Source organism: Lissotriton helveticus, chromosome 6 (assembly GCF_964261635.1).
Source record: "Lissotriton helveticus chromosome 6, aLisHel1.1, whole genome shotgun sequence".
NCBI lineage: Eukaryota > Metazoa > Chordata > Amphibia > Caudata > Salamandridae > Lissotriton > Lissotriton helveticus.
Window position 1 is genome coordinate 1605996833 of NC_136067.1, and position 20499 is coordinate 1606017331.

The following is a 20499-nucleotide window of genomic DNA, read 5'->3' on the forward strand; positions in this document are numbered from 1 at the left end:
CACAGCGCCCCGGTGCTCATGACGAGCTCAGCTCGTCATAAGCCACGTTTCTCGTGTGCTCATGACGAGCTCAGCTCGTCATGACCACGCCCGTTCCTTAGAACACCCAGCACAGCAGGGGAATTAGCCCCGCACCTGAGGGTTCTAACGGTCATGACGGTCAGCTCGTCATGAGCACACGAGAACCGTGGCTCATGAAGAGCTGAGCTCGTCATGAGAGTGGGCGGGGTTAATCCCCCAGTCTGGCCCTGAATCCCTTGGAGCACCTTTAAAGAACTGGTGAATACTCTGTGGAGTCACCAGGAGAAACACAGAGCCCAATCACTGGTAGAACTGTTACGCTACCAGTGAATATTGTACGACATCACTATGGAGGGAAGCATTTTCAATCCTTGGGAATACTGTTAAGTAACCTATTAATACATTAAATTAATGCACCAGGAGTGACCGAAGACTAAACCTTGGAGTCACTATAAATCAACCAGAGAAGCACCATTAGAAGGCAAGTGAATACTACATGAAGTCACCAAAAAGTGACAAAAGTAAAATTTCTGAAAGCACAGGTAAGCAACCAATGAATGTTTAATATTGTGGTTAACCTAGCAAGAGGCTCAGCTCAGAAGGAGTGGAAAATAAGCCACAAGATTGTCTATGGATATGAGAGTTAATTTTCAACCATAATGCATGACTACACTTTCTTCTTTAATATATTGATACATTTTTAATAATTTAACAGTAGATGCATATGAAGTAGTGAAGACATACATCTCATAACATGCCTCGCAATGTATCCCACAATGTGTGTCCACTTTTTTTTAGATTTTCCCAGCTTAGTAAACTGAAAAGAATGCATACATCAGAAAAGAGCGAAACTAACAGACAAACATTTTTACTGCACTTGGGGCTACAGCCAAGCTGAGATTGACATTTGATTCTTTACCCATTGCTATTCATGGGCAAGGTAATCCCCGATTGTTAGCTCAGAAGACACCTCCAGCTAGGAATTCAGTGTGGCTTAGCACCTGTTGCCATAAGCACCACCCTACCACATCTAACTGCAGGGAATCATAGGCCAAGAGACACAAAGGGCCAAATTAATCAATACTTTGCACCAGGGTGGCATCACCAAAGTGACAGAAACTGGCTTAAAGTGTTGAATTTGAGATTTCCTCTCCAGAGCAAAACATGTTTTCCACTAGCAAATACCCTCAAAATAAACCAAAGTAGCACTTTTTGATGTGTTGTCATACGGAGGTGTCCCATGGGTGTTACAATGGCGTTCCCATACAACCACCCATGGGTTATGATGAAAAATCCCTATCTCCCAACATTGGTAGACAGTGATTTACACAAAATGTACACCTCTTCTCTAAACGTCCAATTTTGCATGTGTACAGCACCTATACAAAGTTATAAAATTGTTCAAATAAAAAGCTTCCCCTTCCGCTACAACATCTATGCTTGATAATTATGAACACACCTTTACAACTACGCTAAAACAAGGCAGCATAATGGGTGCTAGCATAGAGAGAGAGAGAGAAAAACTTGTTCGAAACCAAAGTCAGCCAAAATAGTAATGTAATTGCACTTTAGTTTTCCTCATTGTATCACACTGCAAAGCGGTGCATATTGAAAATAGATTTTGTGGGTTAATTATTGTAAGAGCATGTTAACTCTAAATTAGTGTATGTACTCTTTAAGTTGATCAAACATTGTGTTCACCCAACAACAGCAACCCCATATGCCCACGGGAAAGGGAAATGCACATCAGGAAGCATTTTCAGTAAGGCAAGTGAAACTGTATCTCTCAGATCATCTACAGTTCACCCACAGCAGATTTCCCCTTCATTATCCCTCACACTGAGCACTTAAGTGGTCAATATTCAAGTCACTCTCTGCAGTATCCCTGGTGTCCTTGCTCTGGCCTCAGAAAGTGGCCTCCTATGAGGATAACATCCACTCGTCCTGTATTATGAAAGTGTAAATGCCAATCTCACACCGATACTGAACATCGTGAATACCACCGTCCAGTGAGCCATCTGTCTAGATGACTGGAAGAACAGATAGATTGTGCCACAGTTCAGGAATGCACATCAAACAAGGAGCTCAGAGGGAAATAACCTAGGTCGCCCTCCACTCAACAGTCATAATACCAACAATGACCTAGGTTGTTTATGGGCCTTCAGTTTTAGACCGAGAAGGTGTACTGCTTATCACACTTTTTTTCAGCAGAACAAACCTCCCTTTCTCGTTTTTCAAGGGAAGGTAATACACCAGTCAGTAGCCCGTCATAAAAACAAGCCTGCTCCCTGTCCAGACAGAAGAAACCCTCACCCATAAAGTGATGAAAAAAATGTGAAAAAGCGCGATAACACCTCACGGGCGCACCACCAATGGGACCCCTGGTAGGTACTCACCAGGCTGGCCCAGTTATCATCATCGGTGTTATCGGGCTAAAAGAACGGTGTCCGAGTGAAACACAACTGTGTTATAAGTGCAGTGTAAACAATATAGTGATGTCACAAAACATACAAACACATATAAACAACTACCAGCACGAACCCACAGTTTTATTCTTGTTCATTTATGCTGTTAGTATGTATTAAAAAAGTGAAAATGGCTACTACCTATAGAGCCAGATTCTCCTTGCCAACATGTTTCATTGCCATGGTGATATTCAGGCAATTTCTTCAGGGCAACAACTTTCTATGCCACTGCATTGGACACCAGGGTTTCAAATTACTGTCATGGAATTAAAAACATGAAAAACGAGTTTTACTTACAAGCACCACATGCATATACACAACTTTAATAAAAGCCACATAAGCCCAGGGTCATAATTACCCTAACTCGGCAACTGTCTTTCATACCAGCCGAGAGGTCTTTAGGAAAGAACTTTTTGTTAACTCCATCCGTGAGTAACCTGGCCACTCCTTCCGTTACTTTTAACTGAAAAGACAGCATGGCACGCTTATTAGCACTCCTCACTTACCCTATTTCTTCGTGGGTATCGTCTATCTTAACCCCACTGACCCCCGTCCTTAATCTGTTTTACCGGTAGTAGGAGCGCGATCGGCGTTCTATCGTCCCTCGAACACCATCCGGGGGCGCTTGAGTTGTATTAATGTTCATACCCTGACTGTTTGGACCAATCAGATTGCACATGCTATTCTCTCGTTAGTTGGCAGTCATTCAACATTGGGCTAGCGTATTCGCGAAACTAGTGTGTTTTTCTGATAATCACGGGCCCTCTCGATAGCGTGATCTCACGTTATTTGGCGGCCATCTTAAGTAGGGCAATGACACCTTCAGAATGACTGGAATACTACAACAACGTGAAACTCTCGCGGGATCACGCGTCTTGCATTCGTTCTGTTCCTTATACATATATGCCTGCTCAGATATTGATTTCTGTTGGACCTATTTCCCAATGCTCGACTTTTAATGCTAAAACTAAGTTCCAGGATGAATTAATGTTATTATCAACATGGAACCGACACTTTTTTATTTTATTTTAAATGTCACATTGTTTGTGGTTCAAACCGCAGCATTAATAGAGAACAAGGGAAGAGGTCATGAGACAGGTTCATTGCTGCAAAGGAACACCAACCCTATGGGCTAACGTAATTTATTCCATTCAAGAAGTTCGTTCAGTCCATTTTGTTCACTTCCCTCGTTGTAAATCCATCTTGCTTCTTTTGTCGTTAGTAGTCTCTCCACTCGTTGTGCATCTCCACTTACTTTTTCTAGTATCACCCAGGTGAAGGTATGGTTGTTCCTATGGCAGTGTTGAACTAGCTTGGTTGTCAATCTTCCCGCTCTGATGGTACTTAGATGCTCTTGAATTCTAAGTTTTATTTTACGTGTTGTTAGTCCAAAATATTGTAAACCACATTGGCATTGGAGTCTATATACCACATTTGTGGTATTACAGTTACTGAACTGTCGCAATGTCCACGTTCTTCCAGATTTCAATGGTATTGTCAGGGTTTTTGCAGTTAGATGACATACAGAGCAGTTTCCGCATGGATGGTGGCCTTTAGGCAGTGTACTGCTCTTTGGAACACTCGGTTGTCTCATCCTAGTGTGTACAAGCTTGTCTTTCAGATTGCATGCTCTCTTAAAGGCAAAGCGTGGTGGAGGCATCTTAAATTCTTTGTTCGATAAGATAGACCAGTGTTTTCTAATAGATTGGCGGATCTTGGTCGTGAGGGGGTCAAAGGTCATAATGACTGGAATGCAATCGTCTTTCTTCTTAGTGTTAGTCTCTAGCAGAGCACTTCTGGGGGTGTTCAAAGCTCTTTTTCTGGCCTGTTTGATCACCTTTGTTGGATATTTCCTAGCTTCAAGTTTGTTGCTCAGAGTTTGAGACTGTTCATTGTATTCTGTAGTTGAAGAACAGTTTCTACGGTAGCGGAGAAATTGTCCAACAGGAAGGTTATCTCTCAGAGCCCTGGGATGATATGATTCGTAAGAGAGCAAAGAATTCCTATCAGTAGGCTTCTGGTGCACTCTTGTTGTAAGACCGTTTTGTCCAGCTTCAATGTCCAAATCCAGATATACCGCCTTATCTCTGTCATATGTCCAAGTGAAGCGCAGACAGCGGTCCTGGTTATTAAGCCAAAGAGGACATGTTTTTACAAATCACGGGTACCTCCATGGGTGCTACGATGGCACCGAGCTTGGCATGCATCTATGTAGGCCAGTTCGAGGAGCACGTCATCGAATCTAACAGCAACCCTTTCAAAGGCAACCTCCGCCTTTGGAAGAGGTATATAGATGACGTGCTCTGTATTTGGACTGGAGATGAAACTACACTACTGGAGTTCCTCAACTGGCTTAATAACCAGGACCGCTGTCTGCGCTTCACTTGGACATATGACAGAGATAAGGCGGTATATCTGGATTTGGACATTGAAGCTGGACAAAACGGTCTTACAACAAGAGTGCACCAGAAGCCTACTGATAGGAATTCTTTGCTCTCTTCGAATCATATCATCCCAGGGCTCTGAGAGATAACCTTCCTGTTGGACAATTTCTCCGCTACCGTAGAAACTGTTCTTCAACTACAGAATACAATGAACAGTCTCAAACTCTGAGCATCAAACTTGAAGCTAGGAAATATCCAACAAAGGTGATCAAACAGGCCAGAAAAAGAGCTTTGAACACCCCCAGAAGTGCTCTGCTAGAGACTAACACTAAGAAGAAAGACGATTGCATTCCAGTCATTATGACCTTTGACCCCCTCGCGACCAAGATCCGCCAATCTATTAGAAAACACTGGTCTATCTTATCGAACAAAGAATTTAAGATGCCTCCACCACGCTTTGCCTTTAAGAGAGCATGCAATCTGAAAGACAAGCTTGTACACACTAGGATGAGACAACCGAGTGTTCCAAAGAGCAGTACACTGCCTAAAGGCCACCATCCATGCGGAAACTGCTCTGTATGTCATCTAACTGCAAAAACCCTGACAATACCATTGAAATCTGGAAGAACGTGGACATTGCGACAGTTCAGTAACTGTAATACCACAAATGTGGTATATAGACTCCAATGCCAATGTGGTTTACAATATATTGGACTAACAACACGTAAAATAAAACTTAGAATTCAAGAGCATCTAAGTACCATCAGAGCGGGAAGATTGACAACCAAGCTAGTTCAACACTGCCATAGGAACAACCATACCTTCACCTGGGTGATACTAGAAAAAGTAAGTGGAGATGCACAATCAGTGGAGAGACTACTAACGACAAAAGAAGCAAGATGGATTTACAACGAGGGAAGTGAGCAAAATGGACTGAACGAACTTCTTGAATGGAATAAATTACGTTAGCCCATAGGGTTGGTGTTCCTTTGCAGCAATGAACCTGTCTCATGACCTCTTCCCTTGTTCTCTATTAATGCTGCGGTGTGAACCACAAACAATGTGACATTTAAAATAAAATAAAAAAGTGTCGGTTCCATGTTGATAATAACATTAATTCATCCTGGAACTTAGTTTTAGCATTAAAAGTCGAGCATTGGGAAATAGGTCCAACAGAAATCAATATCTGAGCAGGCATATATGTATAAGGAACAGAACGAATGCAAGACGCGTGATCCCGCGAGAGTTTCACGTTGTTGTAGTATTCCAGTCATTCTGAAGGTGTCATTGCCCTACTTAAGATGGCCGCCAAATAACGTGAGATCACGCTATCGAGAGGGCCCGTGATTATCAGAAAAACACACTAGTTTCGCGAATACGCTAGCCCAATGTTGAATGACTGCCAACTAACGCGAGAATAGCATGTGCAATCTGATTGGTCCAAACAGTCAGGGTATGAACATTAATACAACTCAAGCGCCCCCGGATGGTGTTCGAGGGACGATAGAACGCCGATCGCGCTCCTACTACCGGTAAAACAGATTAAGGACGGGGGTCAGTGGGGTTAAGATAGACGATACCCACGAAGAAATAGGGTAAGTGAGGAGTGCTAATAAGCGTGCCATGCTGTCTTTTCAGTTAAAAGTAACGGAAGGAGTGGCCAGGTTACTCACGGATGGAGTTAACAAAAAGTTCTTTCCTAAAGACCTCTCGGCTGGTATGAAAGACAGTTGCCGAGTTAGGGTAATTATGACCCTGGGCTTATGTGGCTTTTATTAACGTTGTGTATATGCATGTGGTGCTTGTAAGTAAAACTCGTTTTTCATGTTTTTAATTCCATGACAGTAATTTGAAACCCTGGTGTCCAATGCAGTGGCATAGAAAGTTGTTGCCCTGAAGAAATTGCCTGAATATCACCATGGCAATGAAACATGTTGGCAAGGAGAATCTGGCTCTATAGGTAGTAGCCATTTTCACTTTTTTAATACATACTAACAGCATAAATGAACAAGAATAAAACTGTGGGTTCGTGCTGGTAGTTGTTTATATGTGTTTGTATGTTTTGTGACATCACTATATTGTTTACACTGCACTTATAACACAGTTGTGTTTCACTCGGACACCGTTCTTTTAGCCCGATAACACTGATGATGATAACTGGGCCAGCCTGGTGAGTACCTACCAGGGGTCCCATTGGTGGTGCGCCCGTGAGGTGTTATCGCACTTTTTCACATTTTTTTCATCACTTTATGGGTGAGGGTTTCTTCTTCTGTCTGGACAGGGAGCAGGCTTGTTTTTATGATGGGCTACTGACTGGTGTATTACCTTCCCTTGAAAAATGAGAAAGGGAGGTTTGTTCTGCTGAAAAAAAGTGTGATAAGCAGTACACCTTCTCGGTCTAAAACTGAAGGCCCATAAACAACCTAGGTCATTGTTGGTATTATTACCACAGTTCAGGAAATCAAAATTGGATATATGAAGCCCATTACTAATAAATGTAATTGAGAAGGAAGTTGTAATGCACCTCCATAACAAAATCAAGACAAACTCACTTCTAAAGGGCTACCAATATTATACCAAAATTCTACCAAAAATCATTGATGAATTCCTCAAGATTACAGCCATCAAAAATCGCTATATTCACATCTTCTGGGCCTCTCGACTGTATTCCACACTGTTTATCACAATGCCTTACTTGACATGTCTTTTCTTTGTAATAAATTCAAGCCCACCTTCTGTTTGGTTAAGATTACATGTGAAGAATGCTGAATGACCTAAGGTTCCACCCTGCTGTACATACTCTTAAACCTCTACATGGAACACAGAGAGTTCTAGCAGTCACAAAGCCATCGTAATTCATTAATACAAGGATGATCTTTCTCTACTCAAAAGTGATATTCAACCCCAATGTTGCCCAACTTCAGCTCAGTCTCATCATTATCCAAGAATGGATGTTCAAAGAGAGCATGAACCTAAAACCTGCACAAACAGAGTTTAACCTTACTACTAGCACTATTAAGCAGCACCAGCTTTAACAACGGTTCAACAAAATGAACCTGAAAAAATTCACACCCAGACTCATCATCTGTGTTAAATTACCTTAAAACCATTTGAAAACTCATCACTCGGAGATAGCAATTATCTCCTGGTCTCAACTGTCCCTCATATGCAAAATAAAGCTCTTCATCTTACAAGTAGACTTCAGAAAAGTTTTCCAGGAATTGATCCTGTTTCACCTCGACTGAGGCATAAATGTACTAGCCATCATCCCAGAAATCAATGGGAAACAGCTGAGAAGCATTCTATAGTAGTGGCATGACTATTAAAATCCTTCAGAAATTAAATTACAGAATGCTCAGATAGCTCTTCTGGATGTTCCTACCCTCATAAAACACATTTAAGTACTGTTTTTAATGCCCACAGCTATTAAGGATGAACTCGTATCATAACCTCACATGTTATAGGTATGTCCAAGCAAAGAGCCCATGACTGCTTTGCCATAGGACTAACACTGCAAACCCTTACTGCAATCCAATAAGGCTGAAAACAGACTAGCAATGCTTTTGTTCTTGTTCAGAAGGAAGGTGACTATCAATTCCTTTTAGAGTGTTCTCATTAAAGCAGGATCAAGACTGATTTGCATAGCGCTGTTCATTGTCTCTAGTCGCAGAGTAGATTTAAAAATGGACTGGCATAGGGCTCACAATAATTACCACTGACTGCATTTAATGCATGCACTCTACCAATCCCTTTTTCCCTCATCGTAATTTGCTAAGTATGATGAGTATGCCCACACATCGATCGTTTGCCCTCTCTGCAATACTTTACTAATTCTGGTTGTTCACAAAATCCAAGTGCATATTTGCTCATAACTGTAAGAATAAATTACACAAGTAAATTCCTCAGCGGAATCAATTACGTTTGTGAATTGACTCTGTATTGAGTGGATGGCCACCAGACCTTCAATTTGGTGGAGACATGTAAGTTATTTGCAATTGAATTTTGTGAATTGCCGAAAAGGAGTAACATTTCTAAATATTGTATATTACTAAAATGAGTAAGTTACCTTTGTGAATCAGGCCCGTAGTCTTTCATCCTCCAAGGTCAGTAAATTGAGCACCATTATACTAATTTATAGTAACACTTGTGAGTTAGAGCAGTTAGAAGCAGCAGAAGTGTTGCAGAGGGACAATACTACTGTAGTGTGCAGAAGTGTCATATGATGGATTCAACTGTTGGAGCACTTTGAAGTGATCATAAGGCTCTCAGACGAATACTATACAAAACTATTGTAACAAGATTATAAACCAAGTTACTAATAAAGTTACTCTGAACAGAGGACATTTTCTACCGAGGTCTTGTTCAAAGCGTGGTTCTCCTAACATATCTCACAACAACTCTTTCTACACGTCTCTCGTGCATCTATAATCTTTCTCCCTTGCCTTTTCTCCGCCTCATTTATATTCGTTGTCCTCTTTCTGTTCATTCCCAGCTCTCACTCTCTGCCATCCTATTTCCTCTAAGCACTTGAAATAGCTCCTGACTTAAACCGTTGAGACTTATTCTTAAAAACTGTCAGAAATCTGTACCGCAGGTTTCCAACTTCTCATGGAAACAGAATCCCAACTATTTCAAATTCTAAAAATGTTTCCAGGTTATGCATTTAAGACAGCACCGGTCTCAGCATTGCAGGTATAATGCTGGAAAACGAACCTCTCACACTTGCTAACAAGGCACAGGAGAGAAGGAAAAGATTACCATAGCGCCACACTATGATATTTGCATATGTTTTTGCAAGAGGATGTCCTAAAGAAAATACCAATTAACCTACTTGTTGCACTACAGCATAGATGGTGATCTTTCTTCATAGAGTGCTTTACAGAAGCGACCCCATCCCAGGAAGCACGTAAAGGATTTCCAATACCATGAGCATAGAAGAGGAAACGTATGCTGTGCAAACATCAGCCAAGTGAGTGAACGCCTATGTTATCAATTGCAACGTGTGTTTTGTGTATGTCTGCCTCATGTGGATTTTCATCCTTTATCAATGACATTCGTGATACTTTACGAAACTTTTGGAGGAATTCTAACATTTTCAATGAGACCATGTCCAAGTAAATCATAGTTTTCTAGCTTAACATGCATCAGCCTTTGTATCTTCGCCATCATGTCAACAGTTTTTAGGCATGATTGAGGTCACCTATGAAGTAATTCAGTTTCAATTCGCTATTTGCTAATTAAGCTAAGAATTAACTTTGATTTTCCCTAATAGATACACTATTATGCGATGGATGGGGAATGGTCCTGGGTCGCTGGAAACTACTCCAGAATCCAGTCCGGTAGACTGCTGGTCATAAAAGTGAAATCCGTTTACCCCACAAGAACACGCCCCACTCCAAGAATAGTATTCTATTAATTGTGATTTTGTGCGAAGTATTTAAGTCATGAGTTTTCATGTTTACCTTAGTCTTGGCATTGAGGCCACCAGTTATGCCTCTAGGCGTGTTCTCAACACTCAACATCATAATGACTGCAGCATTACAATGCAAAACCCACAGTACACCCGCTTCCTCATTTATTCTTTTTCACACAGCAATTTACTCAGAAAGGGGAACTGGGCTTTATTTATGGCTCCTGTCCTGTCCTTTATCAGGAAATAAAGGTGAGAATGTCCTCGAGTACACTGGGCAAAACGACTAATTATGAACAATACATCAACTCACAAATGAGGTCACTAAGTCCTTCTTTCAGATGCAGCAGGCTGCCCAGCAGCATGCATAGCCAGCAGAGGTCCTGGCCTCCACTCTCCTGGCAAGAGGCTGCCAGTCATGTCCAGACATATCTTTGCCTCGTGGGGATCTATCTGCTTACAATGTATTTGTGTGGTGGATGCGTTGGAGGTTGAACTAATTGCTGATCTATGCTATGTATTGATCTTTTCGCCCACTCAAATGCCAAAAGCTGGAGTTCAATGGAGTAAGAATAATCAATTTCCCCTTGCACATAGGTCCAATGCATGTTTTCCTGCCAAGGTCACCCTAAACTAAATATGGCAGGGCAAGAGCCTCACTGACTTGGCGACCTAGTGGTAGATGGGTCTCCAGGTCAAGAGCTTCCACCAGTGAAGCCAACTCAATTTCTGCCATCACAAATCCAGCTGGTCTCATTATCCTAATGAGGTGGAGTCACTGTGGGTTTGATGGGACAGGAGTGCCACCAATATATGGTAGACCTCTTGCTCTGCCTATCTTTAAACAAGACTTTAAGTACTTCATTATGAAATGTCCCATATTGTGGGTGGTAGCACCACATGCAGAAAATACTGTAATTTCAGATTTGATGTTTAGTAGGTACATTTTTAACTCCCCTTCCCGAGTTCCTCACCTCACAGTAAGGGATAAGGTGACAATGCTGAATGTTTCTCCTCATTTTGACTGGCAGTGGCAAACGTGGTATATTTTGACCCAAGATGTTGTATTTTCACTGCACCATATGTTCCAGATTTCCCTGCCTAAATTTGCATTCTCTCTAAAATTACAGTGTAATCACATAAATCATAATACAGATTAGAACTCCCATTTGCCCTCAAATATGGATTATTGGAGGGATCACTGGTTCCAATTGCACTAAGGGCTTAAATTCACATACTGGGAGGGTATCCCAGACTATTGGAAAGATAGTCAACTGATAATTTCAGACTTCAGATGGGTTTCCATTATACCCAATGATAGGAGGTTTCTTCCTCGTTGGGTCTGCTAGGATCCTGTTGTGGTGGGAGCATTGATCTTATATGAATCCCTCATAAGGAAAGGCAATTAAGGTGATGTGACTATATGTATTCTCAATAATCCGACAATGTTACAGTAGTGGAGGTAGGGCAAACTATCCTGAAAATTAGGGTATACAGAGAAACAAACACAGATAGCAAAGGAAATAGCTTGCAGAAAACTGCAAGTGTAAGACTTTGTCAAAATATACTGATGGGCAAACCTTTGCTGCTGGTGGAAACATTCTTCCACAAACAAAGAAGAGTGAAGCTGTGAAAATCGAAAAACTTCACAAAATATGTGAAGTGAAATGTTTGCCAATATTAGACAGCTTTGGACGTGAAGTTGAAGGCTTCAACAATCTTTGACCACCAAATGAAAAGGTACTGTGAATGGACTCTGCAAAAAGACATATGTTTGAAAGTTCGTCAGTTATGCTTTGTATATTATGTATTTTATCCAGGACCAGTTGAGTAAAATTCACTCAACAAATTGTTCATTCCAATAAAATGAAATGATATACTGAGACACGGGCAATGGGTTGTAACCTTGGTTAGTGTTTTGTAAAGTTAGAGTACACACGTGAATATCCTATTTTTGAGTGCAAATCACTGTTACAATTCAGATCAGTTGAATTTAAACTTGCAAATAGATTGACTCATACAAAGTTTTTCGTGTGAGTAAATCTACCACCAGGTGTCAGAATTAGAAATTCGAAGACGAAAGTGTAGAGAGCCACCCGGCCTCTAGACAACATTGTATCCACACACACACACGCACGCCTTCACCCTCGGGACGGGCACGCCCCGAGGTATATAATAAAAGCACGGTTGACCGCTCGGGGTCTTTCCGGCATACCCTCCAGCTAGCGTGCGTGTCCACTCATTACTATATATAGCCACGCGTGAGGCCCTGACCTCGCGCACTACACTGGCGACGAGGCCGGTTCCGCCCCCGCGGTGCCTGGCCGCCTGTTGGAGCTGCTCGCTCCTCACCTGCTGTTTGCCGCCGGCCGCATCTGCTTAGCGGTACCTCTGACCGCAGAGCTCGTCCGCCGGCCTGCTGCTCCGCTCGAGGTCGGCTCCCCGCCCACGCGCCTCCAAGGTCAGAGCGTGTTCAGCTGGCGGGAGCTGCCTGATGAGTGCCTCACTCCCTGCGGCCTTGCCCGGCCCCCCCCGCGCTGCATGCGCTGCTGCCTGGGGGCTCGCCCCGCTCTGCGCGCAGCGCGAGCGTGCTTCCCGAGCGGGCTGCCCCGGCGGGGGAGGGGTGAAGTGGGGAGACGCTGCACGTCAGCCCCTAGGCCCGGCCACGCGGTGCCTCCAACGCCTGCCCTGCCCTCCGCCCTCACACGCTACACTCCGCACTGCAGACGCGGCCTGCTCAGGCCCTGAAGGCTTCAGAAAAAAAAAAAAAAAAAAAACAAGCGCAAGCTCATCCAACTGCTGCCTCACCTTGGGGATTCGTGCGAGGAGGCTGAACAGCCACCGTCCACGCCAACTCCGCCAGAGGACGTCTGTAAGTGTCCCTCTGCCCGCACAAACGCCAACCACGCCCCGTATCACGCTGTGCGGCCTGCGCAGGGGTGGAGTGATTCAACGGAGAGTGCGCCAGCATGCCCGACGACGCCACTGGGGGCGCACCCACAGCGCCGGCCACAAATGCAGCAGTGCCAGGGCCCGTAGGCCCACCTACACGTCGTGATGCAGACACGCACATGGTCGGTCATTCCCATACCGGGGTGGCCCCCATCCCGCCTTTCAGCGAGACTGCAGACCCCGCAACTGCGGCGCCGCGATGGAAGGCGTGGCTAGGGCGTCTAAACCTGTACTTTAGAGGGACCCGAGAAACCGATGACACTGTGAAGAGATCGCTATTGATCCTCTATGGAGGCCCAGAAATATACGACCTCTTCGAGTCTCTCCCGAACACCGGTGAGGATGATGACTATGACGCAGCGGTGGCCGCGCTGAACACCCACTTCGACCCACAGGTGAACACCGACTATGAGAAGTTCAAATTTAAGCGGGCGTGGCAGACTGAGACTGAATCCGTGGACATGTACTACGCGAGGCTGTGCCGGCTGGCCAGCAGCTGCCCATTCGCCGACCCGCGTGAGGAAATCCGAGACCAAATCATCGTGGGATGCAAATCGAAACTACTCCGAAAGCTCATCCTCAGGCAAACGGGAATCACATTGGACGCCATTCTTGTCCTCGCTCGCTCCCACGAACTGTCGGACTCCCGAGCAGACGAAATGGAGCTGGCGCTCCGGTCCCCCATAGCTCCGCAGGCAGTACCCAAAATGGCGCCCATCAAGGAGGAAACCGTTGACGCGATACAAAGAAGACCGACGGGCGGAAGAGCACGACAGTGGCAACCACGGGACGCGCAATGTGCATACTGCGGTGGAGACCATGCAGCGACCGCCGTGTGCAACGCAAAAGGGAAGACGTGCTCAAAGTGTGGCAGGCTCAATCATTTTGCCGCTGTGTGCCAAGGAGGACGGTACAGGCCCAATGCACAGAGATCGCGAGGCGGATATGGGTCTCGGTCGACGACCTCCAGGGTGAGACAACTATCACTAGAGCAAGAACACCCACCTCCAGACACGCAGGCTCAAGGCCGGAGGCCATATTATGAAGATGAGGAGGACGATGAGGTCTATGTAGTATCCTGTGTCAGCCGGATTGCAACCCAAAAGAGGCCACCACCCATGTGCACGATATCCGTGGAAGGCTCCGAAATCAGAGCACTAATTGACACGGGCGCCTCCGTGAACGTCATGGACTCTGACCAGTATGACCGAATGTCGCCTAAACCCACACTTACCCCGTCGAACGCCCGGATATATACCTATGGAGGCACGGAACCCATGCCGCTACGCGGTGTCATCAGTACCACCATCAGCAATGGAGAGTACACGACAGAGGCCCGGTTCCACGTAACCGAAGGAAAGAAAGGAACACTACTCAGCTGCAACACAGCGGAAGATCTGGGATTGGTTTTCTTCGCCAACCAAGTCCATCAATCACACGCCGACAACATGCTAGAAGAATTCCCTGCGCTCTTCAGTGGCCTTGGAAAGCTCAAGGGCAAGAAAGTCAAACTGCACATAGACACCTCCATCCGTCCTGTCGCCCTGCGACACAGAAGAGTGCCATTCAACCTCCGCCCTCAGGTGGAAGAAGAGCTAAAGAAGCTCGAAGACCTTGACGTCATCGAGAAGGTGTCGGGACCGACCCCATGGGTGTCCCCGCTGGTGGTAGCCCCCAAACAGCCTGGCGCAATCAGGCTGTGCGTCGACATGAGATTGCCAAACACTGCCGTGAAAAGGGAGCGCCACATCACGCCCACCATGGATGACATTGTCGCCGACCTCAACGGGGCGAAGTGGTTCTCTAAACTTGACCTCAATGCGGGATACCACCAGTTGGAACTTGAACAAAGCAGCCGGTATATCACGACTTTCTCCACCCATGTCGGACTCCGGCGGTACAAGAGGTTAAGCTTCGGAGTGTCATCAGCGGCCGAGGTGTTTCAGAACGCGATTAAGGAAGTTCTGTCTGGGCTGAGTGGGGTCATCAACTTGAGCGATGACATTCTCATCTACTCAAACACGCTAGAGGAACACCACGCACATCTTAGGGCCACCCTACAAAGACTACAGGAGCACGGACTAACCCTCCACAGAGCAAAGTGCTCATTCTACCAGGAAGCAGTAGACTTCTTCGGCTACAGATTCACGCGCGAAGGACTTCGGGTAGACTCGAAAAAAGCGGAAGCCATCCAGAATGCCAGCACGCCCAGGAACTCTACCGAAGTGAGGAGCTTCCTCGGGATGGCCACGTATTGTGGCCGATTCATACCCAACCTAGCCGACCTGGCCGAGCCCCTTCGCGCACTCACAAGACAGGATCAGGAATGGGAATGGACATGCGCGGCGAACCAGGCCTTCCAGGAAATCAAGGCGAGCCTTCTGGATAAGGCCACGATGGCTTACTTCCAACCGCGCAGGAAGACCGAATTGGTCGTGGACGCCAGCCCTGTAGGTCTCGGCGCAGTCTTACTGCAGGAATATGGCCCGAATGAGTGGAAGCCCGTGGCGTATGCGAGCAAGGCCCTCACAGACACCGAAACGCGGTATGCTCAAATTGAGCGGGAGGCGCTAGCCATCAAGTGGGCCTGCCACCATTTTCACTTATATCTCTGCGGCCAACCCTTCACCATCGTAACCGACCACAAGCCACTCTTACCACTGTTCACCGGATCCTCCAGACTTGCTCCCCCGCGAATTGAACGATGGGCAGTCCAGCTGCAAGGCTACAATTTCACCCTGGTCTTCCGGCCGGGCGCCCATAATCCGGCTGACTATCTGTCCAGGCACCCAGATGTAACCAGAAAAGCAACCCCACTGGCGGATGGGCAAGTAGTGGAGGAGTTCGTCCACATGGTGTCCATGGCCGCTTGCCCGGAGACCCTCACCCTCCCGGAGATAGGAGAAGCCACTGCTGCGGATGAGACTCTGGCCCGAGTCAAGAAAGCTTTGGAGAATGGGAGCTGGACTCGGTTTCTGGATGGAGCACAGGGACTTCGACCGGAAGTAAGCCATGCCCGACAACAGCTATGGCAGATCAGCCATGAGTTGAGCGTCGGAGATGAGGGCGTCATACTGCGAGGACATCTCATTGTGGTGCCGGCAAGCCTCCAACAGCAAATACTCACGATAGCCCACGCGGGCCACCAAGGAACAGCCAAAACAAAAGCCCGCTTACGCAACAAAGTATGGTTTCCAGCCATTGATCGCATGGTGGACGATATGGTGCGCTCCTGTCACGCCTGCACCATCACGGGGTCAGATCCGGCTCCGGCCCCAGTCATCACCGAAGAAGCGGCGACAACACCCTGGACTCAGCTGAGCATAGACTTCGGGAGCTTCCCAGACGGTTGACACACGCTGGTGGTTGTAGACTCCTTTTCGAAATTCCCCGTCGTGGAATTGCTTTCTTCCACAGCGTTCGGACAAGTCAAGAAAGCGCTGGACCACATCTTTGCCACAATGGGACTCCCAGAAGAAGTGAAATCGGACAATGGGCCCCCTTTTCAAGGGCGAGAGTTCCAAGCATATCTGGAAGGACTAAGGATAAAGCACCGAAGAATCACACCGTTGTGGCCGCAGGCGAATGGCGAAGTGGAGAGGCTCATGCAGACTCTCAACAGGGCTCTCCGCATCGCCGTCAACGATGGCAAAGACCCGGAAGCCGCGTTGGACCAATTCCTGAGTGCATACCGACAGACTCCACATAGCACCACGCAATGTTCACCTGCACATGTCCTGTTCAAAATGGCACCAAGAGGTAACATCCCCACGTCCTCTACGTGGACCCCAGAAGAGAGAGACGGTGCCGCCATCCAATCGAGGAGAACTGTCACCAATCAGAAAGCAAGCGAGGAGAGACGTGCAAAACATCCCGGGTTACAGGAAGGAGACACCGTGGTGGTGCAAGATCGACACCCTGGATGAAAATTCAGAACCCCGTTTGAACCGGAAAGATGGATCATTGAGAAGATTCGGGGAACAATGGTGACTGCCCGTCTCGGCCAACAGACCGTCACCCGCAACGTGTCCTGTTTCAAAAGAGTAGGGAAGCCGGATGGCGTTCCCAGGGACACTGATGAAACAATCGACGCCGACTCAGGCTGTCAGGACGATGCAAGAACGGGGAACCAAAACTCGGTGTCCCTCCCAAACCATGACAAGCCAAGAGAAGAAGGACGTCAACTCGTCAGGCCCCGAAGCGAGACACATGGGCATACACCTTCCGCCCGAGACGACAAAACAACCCCGGCCAGGGCTGTTGGATCCCCTGTCCGGCACAACCACAGATATCACCTGCGGCCCAATCCTGGGCCCAGCCAAAGACTCCGAGACTTTGTGTGCACTTCCCCCTAGACACGTGTATGAGCAGTCTAGAACATGAACTAAATTGAAGGAGGGATGTAGAGAGCCACCCGGCCTCTAGACAACATTGTACCCACACACACACACGCACGCCTTCACCCTCGGGACGGGCACGCCCCGAGGTATATAATAAAAGCGCGGTAGACCGCTCGGGGTCTTTCCGGCATACCCTCCAGCTAGCGTGCGTGTCCACTCATTACTGTATATAGCCACGCGTGAGGCCCTGACCTCGCGCACTACAGAAAGTGCCAAAACATCCATAAATAAAGTTGTTTGCAGGATTTCACAATTTTGTTCCTGATCCATTTCAACAGTGTAAATAGCGATTTACTCATGTCCGAGGCAATGAGTAAAACCCTTTCAAGGTTGGGAATGGGCTGTGAACACCTTTACAAATGATGATGGTGGGGGTGGAGAGCAACTGTGTTTCAAAGATCACATAACGTTTTAAAAAGATGGTGAGCTGTGTAGAGGAAGACATAATAGAGGCAGAACTTGTTTCTTGAAAGCCAGGAAGAGCTGCAGATATAATCTAAAGGCTGTGAATAGTGAGGTATAAAAACAGCCATGGTCAACATTAAATCGCATTACTATATTAGAAAACAAATCGCATTACTTTAGCACATGACATGGCATTATACCATGAAGAGTATACCAGCATGTACAGTATGTGTAGCATTTCTTTGGCATGAACAGTGCAGCTGTATGAGTATTTTTAAATGATTGCTGATGGAGGGCCTCTGTTGAAATAAGGATAAAGCTGGAGAGGAGAAGTTCACTTGTTCTGGTGCCATTCAACATGCAATTTGCAGATGGTGCCAAAATACTATGGTGATTCACAGAGGATATTTTGAGTGAGTGGATCTATTGCAATCTCAGCAAAACAGAAGTCTGAGTTCCAATCAAAAGATCACCCCCGTTTGTGTTCCTTAATAGCCAGGGTTATTTTTTGAGTGCTTGTGGCGAGTTACCTTCTTTTCAAATCGTTACTTTAGATGTTTGTGAGATAGCAGTTTCTTTAGTGATTGTACGTCATTAAGAGATTGTATACCTCCCCAAGTCAGATTTTTAAAAGGCCATTTAACCCGGCAGTAAGCAAACGAGAGCTGCAAATGAAGCCTGAAATACGAAAGCCCAGAAAATGATACCATTCTAGCAATGTTTTGTTCTCTTTTCCAATCAGAGACAGCAGTTTATTAATTCATAAGGATTTCTTGTGGGCCAGACCATCATCCCTCTTCAAGTAACACAACCTTACTTCATTAAGATTGATAAGCAAATTAAGGTTTTTTTCTGGTTCTTCTGTACGTTACATGATACATTGGCCCAAGTCACTGATAGCTCGACATATTTTATTCATTTCCAATTAAGTATTTTCTAAGAAAATTAGGTAACTGTACACATTAATGATATAGATTTTTTTTCTCCTACTGCAGAAATAATCTACCTTCTTGATAGCTGTCGGGAATGCATTACTGTACATTCCCGACAACCGTAAACTCATGAGTGACAAGTTTAATGTATCATTTTTGAAAAATTACTATTCCATTGAAAAATAATAGCATCTTTGGAACTCAAAAAAATAAAGGCATTGTTGCACCTGTCCTATGAGTGTAGGAACGAGAAATTGTAACATTTTTTTTATTGCTAAAAAGTATAGGTCAATAATTTAGCCCCACTGTGATACCATGGGACCGAAGAGGGGAGTATGTCCTAGTGAAAATATAAATCAGTGTCTTTGTTGGCTGCTCTAATCGTCATTTGTGTTCGCAAATGAGAAATTGGGCCTTTTGTGACAACAATAAAGGGTGGTGGTATGTACAAAGGCTTTTTTTGCGAGTCAGTGACTCACAAAATAGTTTTTGCGAGTCGCTATTAGGAAGAGGAATGCCAAGGATGCTCCTTCCTAATAGCAAGTCAGAATGGTATGTACCATTGTTCAGCAGCGGTCCGTGGAGGGAGTTACGGTGGGGCAGGGAGGCGGGGAGGGGGAGGGGCAGGGAGGAGGGTGCTAAAAACCGGTATATGGATAATTACAGGTAAGTAAACAATTTAATTAATAAAACGAATTTCGTAGTGCGCACTGCATCGCATTTTGCGATGCAGTATGCGCTACGAAACGAACGGGCTGCTTTCTAAACAAAAAAACTGCTTAATTTAAAAAGCAGTTACAAACATGGTGGTCAGCTGACCCCAGCAGGCTACCATCTCTCCGAGTGCTGGCTATTACAAAGGGGTCGGAAGTTGTGACCTGCCTCATGAATATTGATGAGGCAGGTCATTAGCAACCCCATTAGGAATCACAAACAGTTTCTGAGACACTGTTGTACATTCCATTTTGCAAGTTGTAAATTGCGAGTCACAAAACGCCGCAGTTTGCGACTTGAAAAATGGAATGGTCACATCTGGCCCTAAGTGTCTATGAGTAAATTAAAAGAAGTGATGGGTGGAAAGGATGAAGTATTCGAAGTCACTGGTAAATTACGCCACATTCGAGTCCATCGTTTTTTGCTCACAGTGACATTACAGAAAAATACAAGCCATATGTGATACGGTCTTGCTATTGGGCCAGGTTCCTTGCAGATGGGAATATTAGTAACCTCATATTGGTTTCACCCTGGTTGGACCCTGTCAGCAAGTTTTAGCTTGTGCCTTAAGTCACAGTGAGAAGCAGACCCATGTATGGGTATACGGATCACACTTAGGGAGTCTCCGAAATAAAAGTTGAAGGGTTGATTACCTCAATTAAACTTAGCCAATGGTAAGTATTTGAAGGCCACATTTCAGTGCATGGCTTTTTGCTCACTTTGCCACTCCAGACAGAGATCAGTCATAAGAAAATCAGGGTGATATTTATGTAAAAGTAACGCAACGCACCACAGCAAGTCACCTTACTTAATTAG